Raw genomic sequence first — 25651 nt, 5'->3', positions numbered from 1 at the left:
ATACATTCCCTCTCGTCACTGGCTCCGGTGGTTCAATAGAAGATGAAGCAAACACTCTTGGCGAGCAACTTGAGAATATCAAGTTCGGAAAATTATTACAAAATGTTCTTACACCATAAAAGAATAGCTGAAAATATTCTTCTGCGGCCAAACAAGTCATCAGAAGGGTACAACAGACCATTAACATTCCACGAACTCAATCTTGTCCTAGGCTGTTGTGACTGCTCCGGTCCAGGTTCTGACACAGTAACTTATGAAACAATCTGCCTGGTGAGACCCTAAACTGCATCTCAGGTCTATACAATAAGATTTTTGCAACTGGTCATAAACCTTGATCTTGGAAGGAGGCAATAGTGCTGCCAATACGAAACACGGCAAAGATCCCTCCTTAGTTAACAATTACAGACCAATTGCACTCACTAGCCGCTTACTTAAAATATTTGAACAAAAATGATTAACCGTCGGCTTGTTTTCTTTTTGGAATATAATAGTATATTGGACCCTCACCAATCTGGCTTCCGAAGAGCAAGGTCTACAACCGATAATCTTGTTCTCCTTGAGTCATATATACGTGATGCATTTGTACACAGCTAATACTGTCTATCTGTATTCTTTGATCTTGAGAATGCATACGATACTGCCTGGCAATACGGTATTCTGCAAGACCTCCCATCCTATGGAATTTGTGGCTATATACTCAACATCTTGCAAAATTACCCATCTGAAAGGAAGTTCCGCGTAAGAATTGGCAACGTACTATTGCGCACTTTTGTTCAAAAAAACGGAGTACCAAAGGGAGAAATGCTAAGTTGCACACTTTTTGTTATAAAAATGAACTCTCTCCACTCTGCTATACCACCCATAGTGTCTTATTCTATGTGTACGACATCCAAGTTAGTTTTAAATCTTGCAATCTGTCCATATGTGAACGCCAGATACAGTTACGCGTCAATCGGCTCGCGAAATGGGGAGACGAAAACGGTTTTAGATTGAGTGCAGAGAAGACTACCTGCGTGCTGTTTTCCCGAAGAAGAGGGGTATGTCAAGACCCATGCATTACGATGAATGGGAGAAGCCAGGTAATTAAACAAGAACAAAAATTTCTGGCGTAATCTTTGATAGTAAGCCAACCTTCATGCACCATATAAAACAGTTGAAGCTGAAGTGTCTTAAAAATATGAACCTTTTAAAAATTTTATCTCACTAGTCGTGGGGAACAGATAGGTGTTATCTCCTATCTCTTTTTAAAAGCCTTGTGTTGTCACGCAGACTATGAATGTATTGGTTACCCGTAAGCTTCAAATACAGCACTTAAGCTACTCGATCCTATCTATCACTTAGGTATCCGCCTAGCACTTGGTGCCTTTCGTACGAACCCTGTCCAAAGTCTCTATGCAAAGTCGGATCAGTGGCCACTGGATTATCAGCGCACATATCTCGGAGTCACCTATGCAATAAGAACGATGTCGCTAAAACAGCATCCATGAAAAGCACTCATAAATGATCAGTCCACAAACCAGTTGTATTTCAACCGGCCTTATCACGCCCCGCCGTTCCCATTAGCAGTAAAGTCTGTTGCGGAAAAACTTGCAATAGTTTTTGCAGATCTTCAGGAAAGTGACTATGCTGAATCCATCCCACCTTGGGAGCAATGTTCAGTCACCTGTGACTTGTCCTTTACAGAGCTTAACAAAAAGAGTTGTCCAAGTTCCCTCATCCAGCAACATTTCATGGCTCTTGAAGACAAGTACAGATCTATTGCATTTTTCACTGATGCTTCAAAGTCTGCAAATTCGGTATCATGTGCAGCCCACGGTCCAAGCTTGTCCAACTCTAAAATTTTACATAAACAGAGCAGCATCTTCACAATGGAAGCGTACGGTATTCTAATCACTGTTAGGTATATAGTACAGCACAAGATACAAAAGTCTATAATATACACCGATTCTTTAAGCATTGTCACAGCCCTGTCCTCTCGGAAATCAAGCCAAAACCCTGTATTAAACATGATCCTTCAACTAATTCAGGTAGCGTATAAACACCTTGCTGTTGTTCTATGCTGGGTGCCAGGCCACTCTGGGATCGCAGGCAATAAAATGGCGGATAAAAATGCTGGACAAGCGGCTAATCGGGATGCAATTGATGTAACCTGGATACCTGGTGTAGACATGAAACCTGCCGTACGAAAGGCCCTCTGTAATCATTGGCAAGCTGAATGGGACAACGAAGTTGAAAATAAGCTGCCCTTTCTTAAACCTCAGTTAACCAAATGTTTCGCGCTGAAGCTTCATCGACTCACCGAAGTCAGGCAGGCACGACTCAGAATAGGACACACTTATGGCACACACAAATACCTCTTAACTGCAACTGACCCACTACGTGCACACGCTGCGGTGAGAGCCTAACCATCCTACATGTCTTCACTCAATGTACTCAACTTCACCGAGAGCGAGTGGCTCATTTTAGGGAACTTTACACACAACATATACGCCCCCATCCCTCAATGTTCTTCTCAGAGGATGCACTTTTTAACTTTAAAAGAGTGCTTAATTATCTTGCACAAGTTAACTTTCTAGACGTGATCGCAAAGCATCCTAACCATCAGATTGTTACTCACACGTGAGATATGGTCTGATGTACAAAAGTATGTCTCAGCTCTCGCTCTTCATGTGTAAGTAAGAATTGTACAGCTATAGACTCGCACAATCTACAATAATTTACGATGTGTGCCAGTAACCAATGCATTTAAGGCTTTACACTTACTTTAATAATTATTTTAGAATTGATGCACAAGCATTTATAGACATATCTTACGTGTAGGCCTCTATACAGCCTTTATTTTAAGTCATAGCCCTAAACTCCCAATTTTACTATACCAAAACACATGTACTGGCGCTCTTTGGCCTCAGATGCCCTTGCGCCAATAAACTTCAATAATCATCATCATATAAATGTCTCTGGAACTCTCATCTGTGATTACAAGCACTATAACACGTGGGACGATGGTTAATGTACAGAAAGTGAGGACGTCTCATGTTCCCCTTTGTCCCGTTGTAATGACGGCCGAAATTCCGCGAAAATTTGCTGCATTATTTGACGCTTGCTGATCGCGAAACGTCTGGATAGACGTTGCATTGCATTTGCGTCGCTAACCATATATTATGATGTAAATATACAATTTTACTTGACTTCGTATATTGTGGATATTACGATTGCATCTAATATGAAGCTATGTTCGCGTAAAAACGATGAAAATGTAACCTTAACAGCCAATCACAAGTAAGCGTGTTATCGAATCATTTCTTCTTCCCTTCAAAAAAATACGTCGGCGCGTGCACTTGTACTTGCGGTCGAACATGGCCGCTATTTCTCGAACCTACGAAGACTAAGTGGCACCTTTGCACATGCAGGTCATGCTTGGATCAGAATACCAGTTCTCGCACATCGTTGCAAGTGGCTGAGTTTACTTCGAGACGTTCATTATTGAATTTCCGAAATCATGGACTAAGAGAAAACATCCACGCACCCTAGGGACAACGTGTTTTCCGGAATGCGAAGTGCGAATAGGGAATTCCTCGTTTTGCGGAGACGATCAACGCTACAAGGAGACATCGAGAGGCTCCAGAGAAAAGGGAGGCTTCATTCCTCTTCAAACAGAGTATGACCTATACCTGAATTCCCTGACGACGGAAAAAAGGCTCTAGTACGCAACTTCTTTGTTGCTGTTAAAAGATGAAAAAAACAATATTCTCGCATAACGCATCTCACAATGAATGTCGACGCTGATGCGATTAGTAATGAATCAAAATAGCAACATACCGTATGGTTGCCATCGAAATTCGTCATGTGCGAAGACTGTCTGCCTCCAACCTCCTCTCCTTCACGCCTCCTGGAAGCGCCGCGTCTAGTAACGTCAAGGCGAAGTTCTCACGTCACGCGCCTATCTTGTAAGAATGTATACGAAACCATCCTGATTTACTGTATACCATGCGGTTTCAATTGATTCCTGCCCCGCAAAAATTTACTTTAAGCACTTGCTTTCTCCTGGAGCAGCCGCGTGATATGTCGCACTAGGCTTAAAAACACTGACATCAGTCAGACATAACGCCGCAAGCACCACAGCTTCATTGCAGCCTGCGTCCGTGTGTTCCGCTGCTCACGTGTCATGATGATCATGGCAGTGCCGATGAAGGCACGATGAAGATGACGATGAAGTTGGCGATACATCACTTCTTCCCCTCTTACAGGTCCAAGCGTTCAGGAGGCCGTCGCTGTTGGGTCGATCTTCGTAACGGTGGCGGGCTATCCGTCTGGGCCAGTTCCGGACTATGTCGCGACGTGATTGGGGTGCTATCTGCAGGGTTTACGGCTACCCTCTGTTTCGAGAAAGAGTCTGAGACAGTTCGACGTCTCACCTGGTCCAAGTGTCGCCGCTGAATTCCTTTCCCGGAATTAACAGTGACCATTCTGGACCCCAGGTGATCTCGCACTACTCCTGGTATCCACCTGCGACGACTTGTTCGGAAATCGCGCATCCAGACTGGGTCACCTGCCTGAACTGGAGACCCTCCAACTCGTGGTTGGATTTCTGGTAACCTTTCCTCGGGAGCGATACAGTCCAGCTTTGTTCTTATTTGGTACCCCAATAAGAGTTCCGCCGGCGACTTTCCATCCTTGACGGGCGTTCGGCGATATCGACATAAAACCCGCGCTATGCGTATATTGAGGTCTATTCCGGGGTTCTTCTTTAGTCCTTCCTTGAGCGTACGCACAGCTCGTTCGGCTAACCCATTCGACTGTGGATGATAAGGGGCTGTTGTGAGTTGTTGCACATTGTTCCGTGCCAGAAACTCATGAAAAACTTTGCCCACAAATTGTGGTCCGTTATAAGAAACAAAGGTTTTTGGAAGGCCGAACCGTGCAAATATTGATCTTAGCGCGTTGGCCGTGGTTTGGGAAGTGGCAGTTTTCATTGGAATGGCTTCCATCCATTTCGTTTCCGAGTCGACGACGACTAAGACCATTTGTCCGTCCAACGGGCCTGCGAAATCTGCGTGCAGCCGGCTCCACCTTTCCCCAGTGGCTGGCCAGGCCAAAGGTATCTGTGCTGGTGGCATCGCCGAAGCCTGCGCACATGTGGAACATGAGTTCACCAGTCGCTCTATGTCGGAATCCAGTCCCGGATACCAAAACAACGTTCTCGCTGTGGTTTTCATGGCTGTCATGCCGGGGTGTGTCTCGTGCAAAAGACGCAACACACGCCTTGCCGCCGCCAGGGGTAGAACAATGCGATGTCCCAAGTACACGAAATTATGGCTGACTGTAAGCTCTGTTCTTCGGTTGAAGTACGGCCGGAGATGCTCATGGCCCTGCGGAAGATATGACGGCCATCCCTGGGAAATCCATTTTTTAACCTGCAGAAGGCTGGTGTCTCGATTAGTCAGATGTTCAACCTAGCGGGCGCAAAGCGCTGTTTCCTCCAGAGAGTGGGCATACAAAACGTACTCGTCGGCAGCAGAGTCCCGCGGCTCCTCCATTACTGGCAAGGGCAACCGACTGAGGGCATCAGAATTGGTATGGTCACTGCCCTTCCGGTACTGCAATGTGTAGTTGTAGTTGCCAAGAAACAAGGCCCAACGCTGCATTCTTGCGGCCGCCATCGGTGGTATTGCTTTACCTGGATTGAATAAACCAGTAAGAGGCTTGTGGTCTGTTACTAAGACGAACTGATGTCCGTACAGGTAGTCTTTAAACCGGGCGACGCCGAATACCAGTGCCAAAGCTTCTTTTTCTAACTGCGAGTAATTGCGCTCGCTCTTGGTAAGTGTCCTGGACCGGAATCCGATGGGGTAGTCAACACCATTCACGCGGTTTGACAAAACGGCCCCAATGCCTACTGATGATGCATCGCACTCCAGCCGCAGTGGCTTATCCGGGTCGAAGTGAGCCAGAAACTTGGAAGCCACAATTGCCTGCTTAACTTGCTGAAATGCTTTCTCCTGTTCCTGGCTCCATTGCCACTTGACTCCTTTGGATAAGAGAGCATGTAGCGGAGCTAGCATGGTGGCCAGATTGGGCCACCATGCCACCATGTTCAGTTGGAGACCATACACCCGCAGCCGCTGCAGCACGGTTTTGAGCCTAGATGAATCATGTTTTTTCTCGGCGATGATAATGTCATCCAGGTACACCTGCACTCCAGGAATATCCCCCAGCAGTCCGTCCATTCGCCTTTGGAATATGGCTGGAGCAGAACTTACGCCAAACGGTAATCTGTTAAAACAAAAGAGACCCTTCTGGGTGTTGAGCACTGTTATCTTCTTAGCTTCCTCATCCAATGGCAACTGGTTGTAGGCTTGACGCAAATCCAAGGTCGTGAATACTTCGCCACCGTCTCCAAATTTGCCGATGCAGAAGGTACGTGGCCTACGTATCGCGTTCGCCTGGAGGCGTACTTTGAGGCTCATAGCATCGTGGACCCAACGAAGAAGTGAGCGCTGCTCATCGCTTCGCTCACGGACAGTGCTGTGCGTGTGGTGCAGGGCCGGTGTCAACCAAAAAAGGTGAATAAACTGAGCTATGAGGAAGTCGTCGGGTATCTGGAAGATCACTATGCTCCGGAGGTCAACGAGATCGCTGCAAGTTATGCTTTCTTCATGCGTTCGCAACAAGACGGGGAAGCTGCTCAGGACTTTATTGAGGACATTCAACGCCTAGCTGAGAAGTGTAACTTCGGCACCTCATTGGAGCGCATGTTGAGGGATCGAATCGTTTGCGGAGTGCTGGATGAAGACGTTCGGCGCCATTTACTGACGCGACGGAAGCTCACCTTAGAAGAGGCTGAAGACTTTGCTGTCTCGGCACAGAGAGCTGTTGAAAATGCCAGGAGCATGAACTCGGCGCACTCAGAAGTACATTTTGCCCGACAAAAGAGCCATTCCTCGAAGCGACGTTCCAACCCGGAACAACGCGACGTGTGTGGAAGGTGTGGAGAATCGCATGCTGAGGACGAGTGCAAACACCTTCGCGCGGTGTGCCACCGGTGTGGGAAACGAGGACATCTACGTCGGATGTGCCTGTCTAGCACAAATAGTGACCGTCGGCAGGGATCTTATCTAGCAAGGCAACGGCGCTAGGGTTCGTACGCCATGGCAGCCGGAGAGGACACAAGCTCGGACGACAACGACGCCTTGCACACGATTACAGCGGTTCTCCATCACGCAGCCAGTATCCGCAAGGTTAGGCCTATTTACAAGGACATCAGATGGAATAACGTTCCGCTCACTATGTTGGTGGACGCGGGGTCACCTGTAAGCGTCATTCCCGTAACGGTGTTCCGCAAGTACAAGCAGCTCTGGCCTCCGTTGGAGAGTTCACAGCTCAAGCTCTCTTGTCTCTTGGGAGAACTTCCAGTTGTCGGCCAGCTTAGCATGACCGCTACGTGCGACGGGAAAGATATTCCTGGTACTGTCATAGTGGTCGACAGCTCCGGACCATCTTTGTGCGGCAGAGACACCATCAAGGCATGTAATGAAGTTGGAGTGGCAATGTTGTCGAATGTGGTAGCGAATCTGCAACCGGTTGGAATACAGGCTGTGAGCACAGGTCTGCAACAGCTGCTTGACGAATATGCCGACGTGTTTGCTCCGGGACTCGGCCTGTGCAAAGGACCACCGGTCACTTTTCAATTGAAAGAAAACGCGTGTCCACGGTTCTTTAAGGCCCGTAGTGTACCCTACGCTCTCAGAGATAAGATGTCTGAATCGTTGGATCAGCTGGTTGCGGAAGGCGTTTTGACGCCGGTAAAAACCGCTGAATGGGCAACCCCTGTGGTACCCGTTTTGAATGGCGATGGGTCCCTCCGACTGTGTGGAGACTTCCGTATGACTGTGAATGCGGCCACTGTGGTAGAACAATACCCGTTGCCTCGAGTGGACGACATTTTTGCTAGGTTAAACGGTGGCGTAGTATTCACGACCTTGGATTTGCGTTAAGCCTGCAACCAGTTGCCATTGGATGAGGAAGCAAAGAAGATAACAGTCCTCAACACCCAGAAGGGTCTCTTTTGTTTTAACAGATTACCGTTTGGCGTAAGTTCTGCTCCAGCCATATTCCAAAGGCGAATGGACGGACTGCTGGGGGATATTCCTGGAGTGCAGGTGTACCTGGATGACATTATCATCGCCGAGAAAAAACATGATTCATCTAGGCTCAAAACCGTGCTGCAGCGGCTGCGGGTGTATGGTCTCCAACTGAACAAGGGAAAGTGCAAGTTTCGGCAAGACGAAGTCACATTTCTCGGTCATCGTATCGACGCGAAGGGTCTGCGACCGAAGGACGACAATATCAAAGCCGTTGTTGAAGCCCCAAAGCCCACCTCGGAGAGTGAGCTGAAAGCTTTTCTCGGTCTCATAAATTACTACGGCAAGTTCCTGCCCAATCTGGCCACCATGCTAGCTCCGCTACATGCTCTCTTATCCAAAGGAGTCAAGTGGCAATGGAGCCAGGAACAAGAGAAAGCATTTCAGCAAGTTAAGCAGGCAATTGTGGCTTCCAAGTTTCTGGCTCACTTCGACCCGGATAAGCCACTGCGGCTGGAGTGCGATGCATCATCAGTAGGCATTGGGGCCGTTTTGTCGCACCGCGTGAATGGTGTTGACTACCCCATCGGATTCCGGTCCAGGACACTTACCAAGAGCTAGCGCAATTACTCGCAGTTAGAAAAAGAAGCTTTGGCACTGGTATTCGGCGTCGCCCGGTTTAAAGACTACCTGTACGGACATCAGTTCGTCTTAGTAACAGGCCACAAGCCTCTTACTGGTTTATTCAATCCAGGTAAAGCCATACCACCGATGGCGGCCGCAAGAATACAGCGTTGGGCCTTGTTTCATGGCAACTACAACTACACATTGCAGTACCGGAAGGGCAGTGACCATTCCAATGCTGATGCCCTCAGTCGGTTGCCCTTGCCAGTAATGGAGGAGCCGCGGGACTCTGCTGCCGACGAGTACGTTTTGTATGCCCACTCTCTGGAGGAAACAGCGCTTTGCGTCCGCGAGGTTGAACATCTGACTAATCGAGACACCAGCCTTCTGCAGGTTAAAAAATGGATTTCCCAGGGATGGCCGTCATATCTTCCGCAGGGCCATGAGCATCTCCGGCCGTACTTCAACAGAAGAACAGAGCTTACAGTCAGCCATAATTTGGTGTACTGGGGACATCGCATTGTTCTACCCCTGGCGGTGGCAAGGCGTGTGTTGCGTCTTTTGCACGAGACACACCCCGGCATGACAGCCATGAAAACCACAGCGAGAACGTTGTTTTGGTATCCGGGACTGGATTCCGACATAGAGCGACTGGTGAACTCATGTTCCACATGTGCGCAGGCTTCAGCGATGCCACCAGCACAGATACCTTTGGCCTGGCCAGCCACCGGGGAAAGGTGGAGCCGGCTGCACGCAGATTTCGCAGGCCCGTTGGACGGACAAATGGTCTTAGTCGTCGTCGACTCGGAAACGAAATGGATGGTAGCCATTCCAATGAAAACTGCCACTTCGCAAACCACGGCCAACGCGCTAAGATCAATATTTGCACGGTTCGGCCTTCCAAAAACCTTTGTTTCTGATAACGCACCACAATTTGTGGGCAAAGTTTTTCGTCAGTTTCTGGCACGGAACAATGTGCAACAACTCACAACAGCCCCTTATCATCCACAGTCGAATGGGTTAGCCGAACGAGCTGTGCGTACGCTCAAGGAAGGACTAAAGAAGAACCCCGGAATAGACCTCAAAATACGCATATCGCGGGTTTTATGTCGATATCGCCGAACGGCCGTCAAGGATGGAAAGTCGCAGGCGGAACTATTATTGGGGTACCAAATAAGAACAAAGCTGGACTGTATCGCTCCCGAGGAAAGGTCACTAGAAATCCAACCACGAGTTGGAGGGTCTCCAGTTCAGGCAGGTGACCCAGTCTGGCTGCGCGTTTTCCGAACAAGTCGTCGCAGGTGGATACCAGGAGTAGTGCGAGATCAACTGGGGTCCAGAATGGTCACTGTTGATTCCGGGAAAGGAATACTCCGCAAACGATTCGATCCCTCAACATGCGCTCCAATGACGTGCCGAAGTTACACTTCTCAGCTAGGCGTCGAATGTCCGCAATGAAGTCCTGAGCAGCTTCCCCGTCTTGTTGCGAACGCATGAAGAAAGCATAACTTGCAGAGATCTCGTTGGCCTCCGGAGCATAGTGATCTTCCAGATACCCGACGACTTCCTCATAGCTCAGTTCATTCACCTTTTTTGGTTGACACCGGCCCTGCACCACACGCACAGCACTATCCGTGAGCGAAGCGAGGAGCAGCGCTCGTTTCTTCGTTGGGTCCACGATGCTATGAGCCTCAAAGTATGCCTCCAGGCGAACGCGATACGTAGGCCACGTACCTTCTGCATCGGCAAATTCCGGTGGCCATCCAGCACTCATGCTGACGCGGGTCTTCTCACCTAGCGACGCTAGGCCTCGTCGCCACTGATATGTCGCACTAGGCTTAAAAACACTGACATCAGTCAGACATAACGCCGCAAGCACCACAGCTTTATTGCAGCCTGCGTCCGTGTGTTCCGCTGCTCACGTGTCATGATGACCATGGCAGTGCCGATGAAGGCACTATGAAGATGACGATGAAGTTGGCGATACATCACCGCGCATGCCCAGTATATGCAGCGGTGCATACGCATGCAGCTGTTGCATAAGTTGGCGTGAAAGATGTTTGCAGGCGGCCCATTGAAGCCGGGGCCAGTGTGCATTCAATGTGAGCGGGGGTGATTAAGAGAGGCGGTGGGCCAGCCCGGCGGTAGGCTGCCCCTTGGGCTCGGTAGTAATTGAGGGTTCTCTATGCAGCTCGCGACTAGTCGATCGTGATCTTTCCTTGGTGGACATCGTGAGCGTCGGCTACCGTAGCGCTGTTGCACGTTCGTTGAAGAGCCGCTCATGGCCGGTCGCGCAAGTTGGCGTCTAAGAGCGGTATTCAACTGTGGCACGCACAGATAGTCACATACAAGACGGAAGCTGATTCAATGGCTCGTTTTGAACAAGGTTACCTATACGCGGCTGCGCAATGCCCGGCGTATTAGACCCGGCGCTTCTCAGCAAGCCAAGTTCGCATAAGAAATCTTATGGACGTGAAGATAAAATGATGCGCCACTTAGAAGAAACAAGTTATGTAACCTGCTCTTCCGACGTCTACTTTTCTGTGTATAGTTCAAACGCCCTCGGCTTGACCTCGTAGGGAAACAGCATATTTAGGAGTGTTATTCTTAATTTTGTCGTTTGTGCCGCACTCTTAATACACAGACTTGCAAAGCGTGTGACAATATGCGAAGCAAAGCGGTTTATGATAAATACCGCGCAAGCGCCAATTACACTCTTGGAATATCGTTCCTACAACACACACAGGCATTACAGATTGCAAATATACGTCACAGAAAATAGCTAGATATTGAAATTTAATATCTACCAATACGAGCCATCCTAATCAGAGCGTTTCGAAACGACCACATAGCGCACACAAGAACAACAGCACTGTTTCGCATGAGCTAGTCCGGTAGCGCACATCAAATTAAAATTGGCCATCATTGAGAGGACCTAACTGCACAGTGCATAAGAAGCTTAAAAAACATTATCGTTGTGCAAGCGAGCGCTGCTCAATCTACCACATGGTAATGTTGAAAATGAAAGGCATGCAAAATGAAAAGAAAAATGTCCAATTGGACTGCATAAACCTCGGCACTTGTGTCTTCAGCAAACTTCACTGAAATTGGCAGAATCTAACAAGCGGGTCTTGGCATTTTGTATTTTGGAGGCCACCAATCTCTCCCCTAGCTACTGGTATGGAAATTTAACGGGCACCGGCCGGACTGACCATACGTTCGCTTGCGTTTGAGCGCGTTCTACTGGTGCTCAAAGCACCATGCCAACAGTGAATAGCAAACAGGAGACGCGCTGCGAGCATGACAGTTACCCATGTCTCCCGGATCGTTCAACTTCCCCGGCGACAAAGCGAGCATCATCATCATGATCATCATCATCATAATCATCATCTTTTATGTCCACTGCAGGATGAAGGCGATCTCCAATTACCCCTGTCCTGCGCCAACCGATTCCAAGTAGCGCCCAGGAATTTCCTCATTTCATTGCCCCACCTAGTCTTCTTCCGTTCTCGACTGCGTTTCCCTTCTCTTGGTACCCATTCTGCGACCCTGTGGTCCAACGGTTACCTAATCTGTGCATTACATGACCTACTTAGCACCATTTTTTTTCTCTTAATGTCAATTAGAATATCGTCTATAGCTGTTTGTTCTCTGATCCGAACCGCTCTCTTTCTGTCTCCTAAAGTTATACCTTGCATTCTTCGTTCCACTGCTCTTTGCGCGGTCCTTAACTTGTTCGCAAGCTACTTTGTCAGTCTCCTAATCTCTGGTAAAATGCACTGATTGTATGCCTTCTTTTTTTAATGATAATGATGTCAGGAGTTTATGATGCCTGCCGTGTGCGAACCAACCCATTTTTATTCTTCTAGGAATTTCCTTCTCATGGTCAGGGGTCCCTGTGATTAGTTGACCTAGGTAAATGTACTCCTTCACAGACTCTAGAGGCTGCCTTGCGATCCTGAACTCTTGTTCCCTTGGCCGGATATTCATCTTTATCTTTGTCGTCTGCATAATAATCTTCAACCCCACTTTTACACTCTCCCTGCTGAAGTCCTGAATCATTTGTTGTAACTCAACTGCAGTATTGCTGAAAAGAACAATGCCATCGGCAAACCGAAGGTTGCTGATGTATTCGCCGTCGATCCTTAATCCCAAACCGTCCCAGTTTAATGGCTTGAATATTTCTTCCAAGCACGGAGTGAATAGTCCTGGAGAGATACTGACTGCTTTCTTTATAGGTATCTTGCTACTTGTGTAGAATTAAGGTGGCTGTGGAATCTCTGTAGATATTTACCAGGGTATTTACCTAAGCGGTCTCTACTCCTGATTACGCAATGCCTCTATCACTGTTCGTATGTCTACTGAATGAAATGCTTTTGCGTAATCCATGAAAGCCATATAGAGAGGCTTATTGTACTCTGCGGATTTCTCGATTACCTGATTAATGACATGAATGTGATCCATTGTGCAGTATCCCTTCCTGAAACAAGTTCCCTTGGTTGACTAAAGTTCGGTGTTGCCCTTATTCTATTGGAGATTATTTTGGTAAATATTTTATGTAATAATGAGAGTAAGCTAAATGTGCCTATAATTTTTCAGTTCTTTAACGTCTCCTTTTTGTGGGTTAGTATAATGCGTGCATTCATCCAGTTTTCTGGGATCCTTGCAGTCGGTAGACACTTCGTATAGAGAGCCGCCAGTTATCTAGCATTATGTCTCCTTCATCTTTGATTAAATCGAGTGTTATGCAATCTTCTTCTGCCGCTTTCCCCCGTTTGATATCTTTCAAGGCCCATCTGACCTCATCTTCAGTTCCCCGCAGGGACGTCTGCGTCAGCAGGCGTTTGGTGTGTTGCGACTCCACGTACCCGAGCACACGAGGTTTGGCCCCTCCCGCGCGTAGCCGTGCGCGGCTTAGCCGTGTCTGGGGAAAGGGGGATCCTGGGGGTTGAGCCGATGCTGGGTGTCTGGACCTTTAAGGCCCCCCGGCGGAGGCAACACACCCCTTTGGCCTCTGCTTCACATAGACGGCACCCCCGGACTGACCCACCCGGGGGAAAGCGGTAGTTGCCTTTTCCTATCTCTCTCTCCCTCCAGCCTTCGTCTTTTTCTCACTTTTCATCTTTCCTATCTTCTCCTTCCTTCCGCTTACTTCCAAATTTTCCAGGCAGCAAGGGTTAACCTTGTGTGATTAGCGAACCTAGGTTATTTCATATTTGGTTATAGTGATGACGTACAGCTGGCGTTTACAGGACCTGTTCTTACAGTCTCTGTAGCGTCCCCTTGTAGGACTCCATGGTGGGTGGCTGGCGTTATTGCCGAAAATTCAATTGCTTTATGGCAACATCCTTTCCTCCACTTCCTGATCGCCCTCAGAAAAGAGGGCGCACCGATGAAGTATTCCAGTTTTCTGGACGGCAAAAAGAATCTTTCCCTCGTTTTCACGTGATCCACTCTGAAAAACAAGCTAAACCATTTCGAACAATCTCACCATTCCTTGTTTCTAAGACCCTTACCGAAGTTTTTGGCCCAGGATATAAGGCGTCGAGGATGGCTAGCGGTGACCTCCTCTTGGAGCTCCGCGATCTGAAACAATTTGAGAAACTGCCTAAACTGGTATCATTTGGGGAGACCCAAGTAGTAGTAACCCCGCACCGCACGATGAATACCACCCGCGGCGTTGTCTCGGACGATGATTTGCTGAAGCTCACTGAGGCTGAACTCTTGGAGGGCTTCAGTGAACAAAATGTCATAAATGTCAAAAGAATCAAGATGAGGCGAGACGGTAAAGAAATTGCGACCAAACACCTAATACTCACCTTCAATTCAAGTGTCCTGCCCGAGTCAATCGAGGCCAGGTACATCAAGCTCCGTGTAAGACCGTATGTGCCAAATCCCTTGAGATGTTTCAAATGCCAGCGTTTGGGCCACAGCTCGCAGAGCTGCCGAGGCCGCCAAACATGTGCAAAATGCAGTGCCCTTGAACACGCCACTGAAGCATGTAAGAACTCTCTGCACTATGTAAACTGCGATGGGGTTCACGCCGCGTACTCGCGGTCGTGCCCCTCCTGGAAGAAGGAAAATGAAATCGTAACCATAAAAGTAAAAGAGAATATATCGTTCAAAGAGGCACGAAGGCGGGTAGCATACCTGCCAAAGAAAAGCTTTGCCGAAGTGGCGCGTCAGGGGGCACCGTCACAACGGCCTCTGGCGGCTGTCCGACCCACAAGCAATGAGTCGGCAGTCACGCCATTTGTCCCCGCGGCGGTTGCAGCTAGCGCTGCTCCGTCAACCGAGCAGAAGGGACCATCGACCCCGCAGGTGGGTGCAGCTGAGGCTGCCTCAACCCCCCAGGTCCCTCCCAGCGCTGGCAACGGCCGGCGTAGCCAAATACCTCAGGGAGCCCCATCGACCTCCGGGCTGGTGGGCGCAGGGGTCTTGCCCTCCAAGGCGGGACTCCCCCTGAAAACCTCTCGCTCGCAAGAGCACGTGTCCGGCGCCTCACAAGAGGCAATGGACACAACACCTGTCCTCAAGGCGCACCAAGCGCCTAAGGAGCGGCGAGGCTCGCTCGAACGCTCCAGAAAGGGCAAAACTCCCGTTACAGGGCCTCGAAAGGGCTCTGTAATTTAATCACTGTAATTTCCATAATCACTACTTCTGTTTCTGTACACACAGCACCTATAAACTCCCAATATGGATGCACAAATAATTCAATGGAACGTCAGAGGTCTTCTCAGAAACCTTGATGATGTGCAGGAACTTATGCAAAAACACAATCCGAAAGTGCTGTGTTTACAGGAAACACACTTAAAAAACAAACACACAACCTTTCTTGGACAGTATCTAACTTTTCGCAAAGATCGCGATGATGCCGTCGCATCATCGGGCGGTGTTGCCATAGTCACCCATAGAAGTATAGCGTGTCAACCTTTACAGCTACAAACGCCCCTTGAAGCAGTGGCGGTTCGAGCTGTCCTATTAAACAAACTCATCACCATTTGCTCGCTTTACATACCCCCGCATTACCAACTAAACAAACATGAATTTCAGTCCTTGATAGATCAATTGCCAGAACCTTATGTTGTTCTTGGCGACCTCAATGCGCACAGCAGCCTGTGGGGAGACTCTCGCATCGATGCGCGAGGTCGCCTCGTTGAACAGTTCCTTTTTTCGTCCGGTGCGTGTCTGCTGAATAAAAAGACACCCACATATAATTCTCTCGCAAACAGAACATTTTCTTCAATTGACCTCAGCCTAGTTTCCCCTTGTATACTGCCTGAACTCGAATGGGAAGTGACCAACAATCCTTACGGGAGCGACCACTTCCCCATAATGCTAAAAGCACACAAAGAAAGACAATGTCTACCACAGGCTCCTAGGTGGAAGATCAATACAGCCGACTGGGAGAAGTTCCGAAACTTAACTAGTATCTCATGGAATGACATGTCTTCTTTAGGAATTGATGCTGTGCAGTATCTCACAGCCTTCATTATAGATATTGCATCTAAATGCATATTAGAAGTAAATGGCTTGGCATGTAAACGGCGGGTCCCGTGGTGGAACGACGATTGTAGGATCGCTCGTAGGAAGCAAAACAAAGCGTGGGGGTTGCTACGCGCTTCTCCCACTGCAGAGAATCTAGTCAACTATAAGCAAGTAAAATCTCAAGGCAGGAGAACCCGCCGACAGGCCAGAAGAGAAAGCTGGCAGAAGTATTTATCGAGCATTAACTCGTTTACAGACGAGGCCAAAGTCTGGAACAGGGTAAATAGAATTAGAGGGCGACAAACATATTCACTCCCTCTGGTAAATACACAGGGCGATACACTGCAAGATCAGGCAGACTCACTTGCGGAGCACTTTCAGAGAGTGTCAAGTTCAAACAATTATTCGCAATCTTTTCTCATATATGAACAAATAAAAGAACGTAAGCCATTAACAAGAAAAAGTCGACAGAATGAGCCTTACAACCGCCCTTTCGGTATTGCCGAATTGAGAGCTGCCTTGAGCACATGCAAGAGCTCCGCACCAGGATGGGATAGAATCATGTACGAAATGCTGAAAAACTTACACAATGACACGCAAATTACACTACTTACACTTTTCAACACTATCTGGGACGCAGGGTACCTTCCGACCGCATGGAAAGAAGCCATTGTGGTCCCTGTTTTAAAACAAGGCAAAGATCCTTCCTCAGTGGCAAGCTACCGCCCGATAGCCCTCACAAGTTGCATGTGTAAGGTATTTGAAAAAATGATAAATCGGCAACTGATCCATTTCCTTGAACAGAACAAAATGCTTGATCCCTATCAGTGTGGCTTCCGAGAAGGGCGCTCCACAACCGACCATCTTGTGCGTATTGAAGGAAATATCCGGGATGCATTTATACATAAACAGTTCTTCCTCTCCATATTTCTCGATACGGAAAAGGCGTATGACACGACGTGGCGATACGGGATCTTGCGAGACTTATCGGAAATGGGCGTTCATGGTAATATGCTCAACATAATAAAAAGCTACTTGTCCAATCGTACCTTCCGGGTGAAAGTCGGCAATGTGCTGTCACATCCTTTTACACAAGAAACTGGTGTACCCCAGGGAGGCGTGCTCAGTTGCACAATCTTTATTGTTAAGATGACAACGCTTCGTGCTTCCTTACCACCGGCCATTTTGTATTCCGTATATGTGGACGACATTCAAATAGGCTTCAAATCCTGTAACCTCGCAGTATGCGAGAGACAGGTACAGCATGGCTTGAACAAGGTGTCAGGGTGGGCCGAGAAAAAGGGTTTTAAAATCAATCCTCAAAAGAGTTCTTGTGTGCTGTTTACAAGGAAGAGATGCCTGGTTCCGGATCCTTGCCTGGAAATGTGTGGACAACAGATACCTGTAAACAAAGAGCACATAGTTCTAGGTGTTGTACTTGACAATAGACTCACATTCGTCCCACACATTAAACACCTTAAAGCAAAGTGTCTGAAAACAATGAGCCTAATGAAACTTCTATCCCAGACTACGTGGGGTAGTGACAGGAAGTGCCTAATGAATCTCTATAAGAGCCTGATCCTGTCACGATTAGATTATGGTGCCGTGGTATATAACTCTGCCGCTCTGAGCGCGCTAAAGATGCTAGACGCTCTTCACCATCTAAATATCCGCTTAGCCACGGGCGCTTTCAGAACAAGCCCAATTGAAAGCTTATATGCCGAATCCAATGAATGGTCTCTCCACCTACAGAGATCATACATCAGCGTTACATATTTCCTTAAAGTGCGCTCTAATCCTGAACATCCATGTTTTGATATCGTTACCGATATGACGTGCGCTACACTTTTCAGCAACCATCCCTCCATAAGACAGCCTTTTTCGCTGCGTGTGAAGGAGCTTAGCAATGAAATGCATGTCCCACTCCTCGAGCATCGCTTAATGTACAAAATCAAGCTCTTACCTCCCTGGGAGTGGCAGGCGATACAATGTGACATATCCTTTATAAAAGTTACAAAGCACGCTCCTGAGGCCGAAATCAGAATGCATTTCGTAGAACTACAGTACAAGCACTCCTGCGCAGAGTTCTACACAGACGCTTCGAAGTCAAATGCCGGGGTATCCTATGCAGCAGTCGGCCCCTCCTTCTCGGAATCCGATGTACTGCATCCCGAAACAAGCATCTTTACGGCCGAGGCCTACGCATTACTCTCTGCCGTGAAGCATATAAGATCAAAACTTTCAAAAGCAGCGATCTATACAGACTCTCTAAGCGTCGTGAAGGCCTTAAAGTCACTCTACAAACATAAAAATCCCGTATTCAATGAACTGTATTCGGTATTATGTAAAGCATACTCATCTAACCAGAATATCATAATATGCTGGGTCCCAGGCCATAGGGGAATCGAAGGTAACGTTCTCGCGGACGAGATGGCTACGTCAATCACATCGCCAGCTGTTAACCCTACCGCTGATGTGCCTGTCACAGACCTGAGGCCTTTCTTACGAAATAAACTGCGAAGTCACTGGCAGTGCACGTGGGACGCGCAAACAAATAACAAACTGCACGTTATAAAGCCCCGGTTAGGTTTTTGGCCCTCCCCAACAAAATCTCGGCGAACAGATGTCCTATTCTGTCGCCTCAGTATAGGACACACATTTGGGACCCATAACTTTTTACTCACGGGAAACGATCCTCCAACCTGTGGTAGATGCGGTGAGAGGCTGACCGTCCTCCATGTCCTCTTGGAGTGTCGGAAAGCCGAACCTGAAAGAAAGAAACATTTTCCGCTAGCATACCGTTATTACATCCCTCTGCACCCGGCTATGTTTCTTGGTCATGAACCGCTTTTTAACACCAAGGCAGTCCTCGACTTCTTAAAAGATGTAGTTCTACACGTCATAAGACCATTAAATTCGTAGAGCATCCTCGCTCCAGAGCATGCCGCTGCGATAATTGTTTTGAATAGCACATGCCTCCAGGCCCTTGTTTCAAGGGCTCTAAGGAGGCAGTAGTGCTCTAGCATATCCTATATAACCTGATATATCTTTAGACATCATATCATTCTCTTTAATTTTGTCTTATTGTTCGTAGTACACTTCATAAGTCATCGCCCTAATCTTATTATACACATTTTACGCACTTTAGCGCTACCATTTTATAGGCCCCTCTACAGCCACGCCACACCAACTTCATAGTACTCATGATTTCACTGCAAACTAATTAACACGGACATGGCGCTCTTTGGCCATATCTGGCCCTTGCGCCACTAAACGACACACATCATCATCATCATCTTCAGTTATAGGAGGATTTTCTGTATGCTGTTTATTATTATTTCGAATGGAGTACTCCCTTGTCCTCTGGGTACTTTACAGGTCAGTAGAGAAATCTGTGGCTGCTTTTATTATACCTTCGAGATTGCTGATATTACCCTGCTTATCTTTCAGTGCATACATCTTGGTTTGGCGTATGTCAAGTTTCGTTCTCACTGATTTCGGGCTGCGCCCTTTTTTTACGGCCTCTTCAGTTTTCCTCGCGTTATAATGGCGAATATCAATTGGGCACTTTCTTTCTGTGTAGTTTCTTTATTAGGTGCTGTGTTACATGGGAGAGCTTGCCTACTGGATGCATTGCCGCCATGCCTCCCACTTCAATTGCGGCATCTGAAGCCAGCCTCTTTACGGTTTCAATCATTACGTGTATGTCGTCGTCATCTCTCTGTTCTAAGGCTGCATATTTGTTGGCATATACGAGCCTAAATTTGTCTGCTTTTACCCTTGCTGCTTCTATGTTGACCTGTTTCTTCTAGACGAATTTTACTCTTTCTCTGTTCAAAGTGAAATGAATCCGATGATCACTGCACTTTACCCTACCTATCACTTCTCCATCCTGCATTATGCTTTGATCGGCAGAAAGTATAAAATCAATTTCATTTTTAGTTTCCCCATTAGGGCTTTTCCAGGTCCAGTTTCTGTTGCTACGTTTCCTGAAAAGGGGTGTTCATTATTCTCAGCTTATTTCTTTCTGCCAATTCTACCAGCATCTCTACTCTAGCGTTACTAGAATTGACGTCGTAGTGGCCTGTTGCCTGTTCACTCACCTGCTTTTCCCCCACTTTAGAACTGAAGTCAACCATTACTACTGTACACCGAGTTTAGACTTTTCTCATCGCTAATTGAACTTCTTGAATAAACTGATCTACTTCCGCATCGTCGTGACTAGATGTCAGAGCCTAGGCTTGTCCTGCGTTTAATCTATACCTCTTATTACCTCTCTGTACCTGTCGACTACAGCTACCCTCTCATTAATGCTGGAGGAGTCGTCAATATTGCCTGCCATGTCCTTATTGTTAAGGAATCCTACCGCGTATTGTTCTTATCACGGATACCTCTGTAGAAGAGGATATGGCCGTTATTTGGCAATGTATAAGCCTCACCAGTTCTTCTAATCTCACTAAGGCCGATAATATCCCAAACTACGTCGGAGAGTTCCTCAACGGGTCCTGCTAAACTAGCGGCACTCGACAGATTTCGGCTGTTAAGGGTTGACAGGGTCAGTTTTCAATGGCGGCCTGTCCCAACCCCGGCATTCTTAACACCTTCTGCTGCGTTACAGGTCTGACTGCCGCCTTGGTCAGGTGCTCTGGAGCTGCTGGGGAATGAGGGCCGTGGTTTAATTGTAGATATCGTCAGGGAGGTTGTGGCCGAATACTACACTGGGGAGGCCAATTGCTGTTCTGGTGAGGGAGTGTCTTTGTTCAAGCTTAGTGGGCCTTCGTAATTTGGTTACACCTGGATTAGTGTAGCCCCCCTCACTCTCGGCATCTTTCACGGGTGTCAAGCGTCACTACAAGCCTGCAGGTTTAGTGCACTGGAGAATGTCAAACGCAGATACACCATCGTACAAAAAAGCGGGGGCGGGGATTTGAACTTTCGACTGCACCAACAGAGCATTCGACATAGCTCAGCAAGATAGTCACGCAGGCGGCTAGTCTACCTTGCCGCCGAAAAGTACGGCCGAGATACCCTTACTTGCCAAGAGATCGGCTGATTTGTCTGCCCTTTACGGGTTTTTGCGGTTTTGCGTGCTTGCGGGTCATAGGTTGCACGATATAGTGTCAATTCTTTGTGGTCCTCACCTCTTATTGTTTTCCGAATCTCACGCATGCACGCGGTTTTGAACGTGCCTAGGTACATGATATATTTTCGCTGAATTCGAAGAGCTGTGAGCCCTTGCGTGCAAAAATAGAAAGGGAAAAAATTTTCCGCGCTTGCGGAGAGGCCCCGAGTCGCTATGATCCGCTCCTCGCGTCTGCGTGTCCCTTGGCGTCCAAAAACCAGCGCTCCCGGGTGGTTATTTAGAATGGTGAGAGGCCCCGAGTCGCTATGATCCGCTCCTCGCGTCTGCGTGTCCCTTGGCGTCCAAAAACTAGCGCTCCCGGGTGGTTATTTAGAATGGTGAGTCGTGCCGCCGTGTCAATACCGTTCTGAGTCTCGCGCAATGCAGGTGACCTTGACCGCTCTCAATGGTGTCTTCAGCCTTTCTACAGCTTTGAACAGTGGTTATATTAGAGCTAATGAGAGAGAGGAAAGGGGGGGGGGGGTAACTGACACCGTAGTTTTCTTGGAACGCTGTGGGCCTAAACGCTATGGATTTGGGAATTGTATGACTCATTTACCCTACAGTGGTGCCTTCTTCGAGTCAGACATGGTTTGAAAAATTCGCGCTTGCAAGCAATTCACGGCTCTGCTACCTACGCGGTCGCAATAGAATCTTCGGGAATACAAACGCAAATAAGCGAGAAAGGATAACTGCAGATGTAGAGGAAAGGAATGGGCGCATGTACGATCGTTCTGACGTGCTGAAAATATGTGTGTTAACTTTACAGCTAGGTGTTGTTACTACTTGCTCTTCCTTATTCTTTGCGTGAACTCTAGACAAGAACCTTCTTGTTATTTTCTGTGTTCTTTCTGTGCGGAAATTTCGCATCCTCAAAAAAAAAAAAATAATAAGCCCGTTTTGGCATCTACCTGGCTCTGCACAACCAGGGAAAACATGGGGATTGCGGGAGATGGAAATTTAATACGATGAGCTAAACGATAACAAGGTGAAAGCAGGAGCTAGCGTTTCGGCTGGTGGCCACGTCTTTGTCAAGGCACATGTAGGCTCATCGCACATGTATTGCACGAATCCCTGCCTGAGGTGTAGTGAAGGTTCGTATAAGCCACCTTGCTAGATTATGTGATCACAGGGGAAGTGGCGCTTTGATGTGAATGAGATGACTCGTTAGAGCAACAAAATGTGGGCATGATAAAGTAAAAAGAAAGGTGGTTGCGTTGTCAAATAAACGCCGAGGCCGTACCACAAAAGAATATTCCCGGCCACGTCTACGGTTAAAAGCGAAATTTTAACGGGTGCCATATAGCGGATTGATCTCTAGTAGAATCCACAGCTTACGCTTGCGTTTCCTCTGCTTACTTATTCGTTCCTTGTTATTCTTCATTTCCTGCAGCCCTAAATATTTTCATTAAAGTTAGGCAAATATTGTCAAAGAGGTTTCAATTTTCTTTCGGGCGGTGCAGTTTCTGTGTACGTATTGCTATTTATAAACATGCGTCGGAGAGCAGAAAACAAAGTGTACTTTTATGAGTGCGTTGAGTGCACGACTTTATTTTTTCTTCCAGCCTACACTTTCGTATACATGAATGGGCCCGTTTCCGCTATGGTGTCTTTTACGAGTACGGTAAACGGGGAGACTCAGTTTCCAGAGACCTACTCCTCAAGGGTCACGGTGAGCAGCGCAACTTCTGTTTGTGGAGTGTCAGCGATATTTTCCATACGCAACTCACTCTCGGAATTCCGTAATAGCAACGCTGGTGTGATGCAGTGTTCGGTGCGCTGGTTGCCTTTAATGTGCGCGTCTTCTACTAATTCGTTGTGTTATTCTTTGATCTTGAGCATACGACGGGCCATGTTTATAGGCACATTTCACTCATGACCAGGCGGAAAAATGGCATGGCAAATTGGAGACAATATCATACCTGCTTTCCTTAGAGTCCTCAGAACAGCGCTCCCAAAACAAGCTTTTGTTGTGTATATGCTATTATGCCTCTAGCTCTTCTAAAATGGTGCATTGAGCTAATATTACACTTCTGCACGGTTTCTGTGGATTAAGGAAAAAGTTAGAGAACTTCATCTGGGATGCGCTTTATCAGGTTATTCGCAAAATTTTGGAAGTCTGCACACATCCTCGTGGCGCGTCCCTGTAGGGGCAACTGCACATGGGGAAATTAAGACATCACGGCAAGCGCCCGTGTGAATATAGAACGTGCGATGCAGCGCATGTATACCGTTTGAGATAATATTCCTGGACTGATGCACTAGTATGCGGCCTTGTCGTGCATCAATAATAACTGTCCAAAAGACGAGAATTGGTGGTCGCGCTGCCGAATGCTTCGGCGGATACGTTTTAGCACGTCTGCTTTCGTTGTTTCTCTTTAGTTACATTATCATGGCCCGCCAAAGCTATAGCGCAAAAAAAAAAGGCTTGTCAACCATACGTATATGCGATACTTGCTGTGAGAATATGTAAACAGTTGGCGTTCCGATGGCCCAGAGACAGGCGACGGGCATGCATTGCCATTTGGGAGTCACCTCTACCGGCATACGCGTGGTGACAGTAGGATTCTCCTTATTTTCGTTTCTGCCATGCTAGGGACATATTTATCTATCGGTTACACCATGCAGTATTGCATAATACAATGCAGCAAACGCACAACCAATACGCCGTCAACATCGCCGAACGCACGTACATCGACTGACGAAATCCTTGGCAGCCCCTTAGGCACCTTTAGCGCTGTAAATCGGAATACTAACTAATTAATGAGTGATAATAATCGGAGCACGTAGCACCAATTACCTATTCCAAATGCTATGGATTACAGGTCGCTTTATAGAAACTCGGGCATATTTCATACCACGTGCTGGTACCACGTCCTGTCAGAAACAATGTAACCTACAATAAGTGAACGTTTAATTGTGGAGGGTAAGTTAAGTGTAGCAAACTTGGCCCATCCTTTTCTTTTGGCCATAAACATTGGCAGCTATGCATTTGTTTGGGACATCATTGTACAATGCATTTTATGAGGAAGTCGCAACCCGCTTTCGACAATATTGAATTCTTTTCTACGCCTTCCGTCTCCATTTACAGTCTTTTCGTTGTTCTGTTCCGTTGCTTACAGGTGAAACTGAATGCTTGTTCAAAACCCTAGTTTTCACCGCTTTAAGAAAAGACGGTTCGGCAAGCGACATGGATGTCGAATGTGATTATCACGAAGAGGGTATCGTGTCGCCCTATGTTGGCTCTAAAATGGCAGCAGAAAGGTGTATCATGCTCATGCCGTATTCAATAAACGCATGCGTACCTGGTTTCTTACTGCCTCTGTTGTGAATTGTTCTGCAGATAGAACATTTCTAATAAACAAACAAAAAAAACCCTGTATCTGAGGGGTCGTGAACCACCAATAAATTGAAGTAGCGAAAGACACGTGTATTTTGGAGATCGACCATGGAGCTAACTGCCAGCCTGTGAGCCGAGTTCGTAATCACACGTGTCGAAACTCATCTCACATGCGAGATTCACAAGCGAAACATAACGCTACTTCCACGTTTTGCGATGCGCGAGGGAGCTTCTCATCATTTCTGGAGCTGCCGGCGAAGATCACGTGACGGGAGCCAACGAATCGTCGACTGCTTGTATGGACATGCTTGCTCTGGCACCTGCGCCCTTTCAGGCATCAGGTATTCCCGTGTTTATTACAAAACAAGGAAGCGCATTTGTGAACACATCGTGAATATTCCCTCGGCGCTGCATTGCCGCTTTAGGATGGCCTCGTGAGAGCGTGAGTCAGCTTGAAAGGCTTTCGATAACTTTCAGTAGAAGTGACCTTCAATTCTCGGTTAAAATTTCGGCGTGTTTTAATGTGGACGTGTTCACAATGTTTTTAATGTTTGTAGAACACAATTCCTATGAGCAAAACTGCAAAACAGGCTACATGTGACTACAAGGACAGAATACGGAGCCAGGTTAAGTGTTTGTGCTGTGTTTCATCGATGTCTTGCCATGATGTTCATGCTGCTCCGCGCACTTCGAACATCTTTAGTGAGCGAACACGTTGCTCAACGTTGCTTCGGGTTGGTACAAAATAAACACGCACGCACAAGAAAGGCCCATTCGTATTGACTGATGCATCCACGATGCATTACCGAATTGGGAAAACACGGGAAAACATGTCCTCAGTTAGTGCCGCTGTAGAGCTGTGAAGCAGGTGACGGGATACTCAGTACTGCGAATGAAAACGTATTTCTTTAGCTGTTCTTTCTAATTATATTGACATAAAAACTGTATCTTCTTTAAAGTATGTCCGCCGTTTTAGCATTTGAACTTTCTGAACAT

General features: G+C 47.3%; 1 long non-coding RNA gene across 2 annotated transcripts in view; it reads left to right on the top strand.

The window, feature by feature from the left end:
• Nucleotides 1–24626, top strand: part of LOC140213257 (uncharacterized) — a 65747-nt gene extending 41121 nt beyond the window's left edge. The window contains exons 2-4 of one of the 2 annotated variants that reach the window (XR_011890211.1): nucleotides 3411–3658; nucleotides 22881–22987; nucleotides 24438–24626. This is a non-coding gene — a long non-coding RNA (uncharacterized lncRNA). The remainder of the gene's footprint in view (nucleotides 1–3410; nucleotides 3659–22880; nucleotides 22988–24437) is intronic. The other variant, XR_011890210.1, reaches the window with a different exon arrangement.
• The last annotated feature ends 1025 nt before the right edge of the window (nucleotides 24627–25651 follow it).

This window comes from Dermacentor andersoni, chromosome 9 (assembly GCF_023375885.2).
Source record: "Dermacentor andersoni chromosome 9, qqDerAnde1_hic_scaffold, whole genome shotgun sequence".
In the NCBI taxonomy this organism is placed as follows: Eukaryota; Metazoa; Arthropoda; class Arachnida; order Ixodida; family Ixodidae; genus Dermacentor; species Dermacentor andersoni.
The sequence above is the reverse complement of the archived record's forward strand: the minus strand, read 5'-3'. Positions and strand labels throughout refer to the sequence as shown.